Source organism: Ambystoma mexicanum, chromosome 4p, assembly GCF_040938575.1.
Source record: "Ambystoma mexicanum isolate Mex_15411 chromosome 4p, UKY_AmexF1_1, whole genome shotgun sequence".
Classification (NCBI taxonomy): domain Eukaryota; kingdom Metazoa; phylum Chordata; class Amphibia; order Caudata; family Ambystomatidae; genus Ambystoma; species Ambystoma mexicanum.
In genome coordinates, this window is record NC_090927.1 from 665,124,964 (window position 1) to 665,131,058 (window position 6,095).

A 6,095-nucleotide genomic window follows, 5' to 3' on the forward strand; every position below is an offset into this window, starting at 1 on the left:
CGTGTTGTCACTCGACCTAAGAATTTTTTTGTTATTTTTTATTTTGTTTGTGGTGTTTTTTTTCACGGATTTGACTTCATTGTCTTCTTTTACACTCTGCAGATGTTTACTCCCCATGTTGCCTTCTTCTCTGATCAGGGCTTTCTTTTGTGCAGTTTCTTTTTTATGAGTTTAAATGTTTGTGTGCAGCCCTTGTGACTCATGGCCTCCACCAGTGTGTCAGCGGCGTCCCCATAATCACCCTCCTTCTGTTCACTACATACTGATGGAGGAATGTTAATATCCTTATCAAGGGGCAAGTTAATTTTTTTTTGGTGTACCCTGTTCTTTCAATTCCAAGGCTTTTTTGCTTTCATCATCTAATTGTGAAAGATCTATGCCACCTTTTTTTGAAAGACCACATATGTCTTTTTTGTTGGTGTAAGTGTTGGCAATTTTACATGCGGGGAGATTCTTGCTTTTTTTTGCCGGGTTTTTGATGGACGCTTGCGTCCTGGCAGCTCTTCGCCTGATGGCCCTAGCCCTCATTTTTTTCTCCCTACGGGAGATAGGGAGGTAAGTGCTATTTGTACACTCTACAGACGAGTCCACTGCCCTAGATCCCATTTCTTCCCCCTTGGGAACGCCTCCTTCCTCCAGCACCCTCAAGAGTGTTGATGGGCTGTCTGAATTGGTGTCTATCTGCGGATCCTCAAAGAAACTGTCACTAATAACCAGCTTCTCTTCTAATCGTGTGAGGTTAGTTTGCACTATTCCGATGTTCTCATCTAGATTTTTAATCTGTGTGCCGTTTAGGGACACCATAAGTTTCAATTCAGACAGACAGCTCAGGATAGCCGGCAGGTCGGATGCATTATTCCCTTAAGAGAGAATCTCTGCATATGATTTTGGGCACAACTCAGTTTGCAAGTTCTGATCGTGGTAGAACATTTTGGATTGCGCTTTACCTTGTACCTCTGCCGCTGTGAATTTATCCATGGCCATAAGGTAACCCTCCAATTTACACGTTTTCTCTGAGTTAACTATTATCAAGGATCTAAGTTCCTGGATATCTAGGTGAGTTCGTTCATGACTCTTATCCAGGAGATTAAGAATCCTTGTCAACGCAGGAAAAGTGGCATATGTTGAAACCATGTCCTCCTGATTGATACCTTCAAAAACCGGACCCGTAAACGGATCATTTGCCCAAAGGACTGGTATTGTATGGGGGATGAGGAAGGAGGGGGGGCTGGGAGTTTTAAAGGGGTTGATGGCCTGGCTATCCAGCCCCTCTCTATCCCTATTCAGAGGGCCTTTTTCCCCTGCTCCAGAATTGATAACAGAGGGTTGAACATCCGATGTGGGGTTAAGTGGAAAGGAGGGGGTTACTTCATCGGTTGCTTCATACAGGTGAACGTTGTCAAAACCACCTGCTCTGGGTCTGGCTGGAGTCGATGGCCCAGTTGATAAGCACACCCTTCTATTCAATTCAGCAAATACCACAGGTGAAAGGGGAGAGGTATCTGCCCCTATTTTCCTTCTTGCTCCCTCCCCTGTTTGTTCTGTAACAGAGCTACCATGATTTTCTTGTACACTTAGTATGCTTTCCAGAGAGGGGCCCGAGGTTGCATCTGTGATTGTGGCTCTATCCCCCGTATTCAATCGCCCCTGAGGTATACAAAGCAGTCCTAAGTCATTCATGTTGTCCTTCCCTGGTGGAAATTGATCATGTATTACTTTAACGTTACTTGATACATCAAGTTCAGCAGAATGAGCTCCTTTCTGCATACTGTCCATGTTGAACACAAACACCGGTTTGGCCAGTGAATATAATTTCTTTACTCGCTGTGTGGGACGAACTGTCTTACCATTACGGAGAATGACGACCATGCTCCGGCAAAACCTTCAAAAAAAGAAGTTCTTGATTATTCCAGGGAAAGGCATCACATTCAACTCATGCAGTGAATTGTAGCTACATAGAAATAGGGGAAGAGTATGAATCCAGGTATAAAGTACTGGGCTTGCGTATTACACTAAGTGCAAAAACCCCCAAGGAGCCCCTCTAGGTATTACTTGGAATCCGGGTCACTGTTTTGCTCGGTACCCAGACATCCACAAGTATCCCTTTACAGCTTCTTGGCCCCTATATATCTCGTGTTGGTCTCATACCCTCCAAACCTCATTTTGTAGCCCAAAAAGACAAAACATGGCATATCAAATTGCGGACCCCCTGCACCTCACGCCCTAGGAATATCAATTTAAGTAGGTCAATGCGCTGACAACAGTCCTCTAGTGAATGTTTCTATGCTCAGTTAACAATCAGCTCTACCAGCCTGGCAGCAGTTTATCCATACGCCAAAAACGAATCTCATCCCCAAAGAGTACCTGTATGGGACCTGGGAAACAGCGCCCCAGCCTACGCCGCCCAGCCGAACAGCCAAACAGCCAGGCCACTTGATTCCACTTGGTGCGCGCGCAGGTGCGCTAGTGGAGGCTGTTTTGAAAGGCTGCAGGGCTCAGAGGGGGCAGGGGAAAATAGAAGAGGACCCAAAAAGTGGGGCCCTCCCGTCCCCTGCACACTGTTTACTGATGCCACATAGGGCCTTCAAATATATGGATATAGATATATAACAGCAGTTTGTTAGTTGAGCATATAACAATTTATTTGGCAAAGAGGAAAACAAAATTTGCCAAAAGGCACATTCTGTTGTACAAAGTAATTCGTGACGTTTAACATATTAAAACAAATTGCGAAGAAGCAATAAATGATGGAGAGGTGATGCTGTCCAATTGTGGAGTGGCCGACGCGTTTCGAGGGTAACCTCTTCTTCATAAGGGCCCAATTGAACTGTTGACAACATTTCAAGGAGACAAAAAGTAAAATCTTTTATTTTATTTCCATAACAGTCAAGGACTGACTGACAAGCTGTACATAACTCGGGATGCTAGCGAGATGGTGAAGAGCAGAATACTGGAGATCTAGTATGGTGAAAAGAGTGAACTAACAGATCAAAGAGAAACACTCTATACTAATAGCTAAACACATAACAAAGGAGATGTATTGTGTGAGATCCACCTACATGGTGGGATCTAGAAAATGGCGTGATGAAGAGTCAGACAGATCGAGATAAGCCAAAAGCGGTAGTGGGTTCTAAATAACAAGGACCACCCTTGAATAGTGAAAAAGCTGAGTCAATATGGGGAGCGTGTTTAAGAAAAAACCATACCCCTCCTGTGGACGGAGAAAGAATAACTCCAAAAGAGCGCTACTGAATAAAATAAATAATACTTAAAATAAACCGGAATTGGTTTTGAAGAATGCACTCACTCGAGTTGCGGGACGAGTAGCCAAGGCAACAGGGGCATCCGTGTGGTCAACAAGTATTCGAAACAATTATACGATGCAGGGCATCTGCAAAGAGACACGTACTGCTGGCACCTAAGTGGGGACATATACATTTCTGTTATACTGGAGAGAAATGAACCTGGGGTCTCCCAACCGGGCAAAGGGACCCAAGTAGCGGTAGCTTACCTGTACAGTGCGGGGAACACTGTTAGTGGAAACTGAAACCGGCAGGCAGTGGCTCCGCGCGGTCGTAACCTAGGGAACGAGCTGTGCTGGGGACACGCCGTCAGACGTAGAAAGGAAACTAAATGATAAACATAGAAAAGGGCATAGAAGCCGGTGAGTGAGGAATATGGAGGCCATCATGCAATGGCGCATAGTGCAAGCGTACTCATAGGGACTGACCAGAGATCAGGATAAATAAGAAAAGTAGAGTTAATATGTTCCATAATGAAACATAAGAATTCTGGTGTTCACCATCGCAACGCATTTTATAATTTTGGTTCTAATGGAACAGAAATTTGTGAATAGTACAATAATCGTTACAGTCATGATAGATAACACAAATGGTACATGCAGTTTACTCTTAATAGTCCAAAACAAATCATGTAGAGTCATGAGGCTACTCATTATATAGTGAGACAAGTATAATTCAATGGCAAGGGGATAAAAGATTGCGATGTAGCCTATTACTCATACAAGGTTCGAACGAATGGAGAGATGGTTCAATTGGTCATTCGTGAACAGGTGCAAACATTTAAGTGAATATAGGCAAGTCAAACATAGGAAAATACAGTTCCCTTGAAGAAAACATCAAAGTCACAACACTTGTAATGACAAAGAAAAAAAATTTTTTTTAAGGTCCGGGATACTGACACTTGTGTATAGTAGTTGGCGATGTAACATGTGAGTTTCACAATTCACTATAGAAAGCAACTCAAAGAGAATTCATCATTCAGACCCTTAGGTTGCAAAGTGTCAAGTGTGTGGATCCAGTACTTCTCTCGCTGTGACAACAGGGATTGGTAATTGCCACCTCTGTGTGGACGTTTGACAATTTCTATGACTTGAAATTTAATTTGTGCAATCGTATGTTGGAATTCGATGAAGTGCCTTGCCACTGGGGATCTGAGATTCTTACATCTGATGGTGGATTTGTGTTCTGACCATCTTTCTTTGACGGGTCTTGTGGTTTGTCCTATGTATAATTTACCACAGGGACATTTCAATGAGTAGATGACACCTGCGGAGAGGCAGGTGGAAAAGTCTCTGATCTTGAATTTCTTCCCAGTTTGTGGGTGAGATATCGTTTCACCTTTTATAACATTGTTACAGTTCGTACAGTTCAAGCAGGGAAAGGTACCCTTCTTTATGGTACTCAGTACAAGTTGTTTGTCTTTAGGAGGTCTTTCCGCTCTCACTAGTTTATCTTTGAGATTATGTCCACGTTTAAAGGCCATCATTGGTGCTTTGGGAAATAATTTCAGGAGAGAGGGATCATTGTGTAGTATGGTCCAATTTTTACGCAGAGTTTTGCTGATTTGGAAACTCTGTCGTGAGTACTTTGAAATGTAGAGTAGCGGTGTGGACTTGTCCTTGACTTTAGGGATGCGTAGTTGTTCCTTCGTGAAGGTCTCTGATCTGTTGCGGGCTTCTCCTGTGATAGTATCTGGATACCCCCTAGATCCAAATCGTTCAACTAGAAATGAACATTCTGAGTCAAGGCCTGCTGGGTCTGAGATAATTCTCTTCAATCTTAACATTTGACTGAATGGTAGGCTTTTGAGCATGGGTTTAGGATGGAAACTGCTGAAATGTAAAAGATTATTCACGTCTGTTGGTTTATGGTACACCGTGGTGTCGATGTGACCCTCTTTGATCTGTAAGCTCACATCCAAAAAATGTAATGAAGGGTCCCCTACTTCCATTGTGAATTTGATTGTGTTGTTCACTGAATTCAGATGTTCCAAAAAAAGATCCAATTCATCTCGTGTACCACACCAGATACCGAAGATATCATCTATATAACGTTTCCAGGTCAAGATTTTAAATGACCAAAATGGGTGATCCAACACGTTTTCTTTTTCAAATTTATACATGTAGGTGTTAGCATAAACCGGAGCCATGGCCGACCCCATTGAAGTACCTGATGATTGTACATAGTATTGGCCCTGAAATCTAAAGTAACTGTTGTGAAGAATTATTTCCAGTAATTCCACAATAAATTCTTTGTTCCCTCTTATATGTTCATGATTCAACAGGAGCCAGAGTACAGCATCAACCCCTTCGATGTGGGGAATAGAGGTGTAAAGGCTGCATACATCCATACTAAAGAGAATGCAGCTAGTGTCCAGGGCTATGATTTCTTGTAGACAGTTGAGGAAGTCTGTAGTGTCCTTCAGGTAGGTTGGTATTTCCTGGATTAGAGGTTGAAGTAAACGATCCACATAGATGGCCAATGGGTCAAATATGCTATCAGTTCCCGCAACTATTGGTCTGAGTGGCGGATTAATGTTGTCTTTATGAACCTTTGGTAAGCCATAGAACACAGGCGTGATTGGATATTTGTTTATAAGGAACTGACTTGTTTTTGAATCAATCCAGTTGTTTTCCAAAGCATTGTCAATAGCTTTCTGGATGATGGCTTTGATTCTAAGTAGTGGATCATTATCAAGTTTTGTGTAAGTAACGGTGTCGTTAAGTAGTTCCAGACATCTCCGTGTGTAGTAGGATGAATCCATGATCACGATTGCCCCACCCTTATCCGCAG

General features: G+C 42.8%; 1 long non-coding RNA gene across 1 annotated transcript; it reads right to left on the reverse strand.

Annotated features, from left to right (window-relative positions):
* Positions 1 to 2,630: 2,630 nt before the first annotated feature.
* Positions 2,631 to 4,597, reverse strand: LOC138453399 (uncharacterized). The gene is made up of 3 exons (XR_011260417.1): positions 3,512 to 4,597; positions 3,308 to 3,418; positions 2,631 to 2,827 (listed from the first exon to the last, which is right to left on the reverse strand). It is a non-coding gene; the product is annotated as an uncharacterized lncRNA (long non-coding RNA).
* Between the last annotated feature and the right edge of the window lie 1,498 nt (positions 4,598 to 6,095).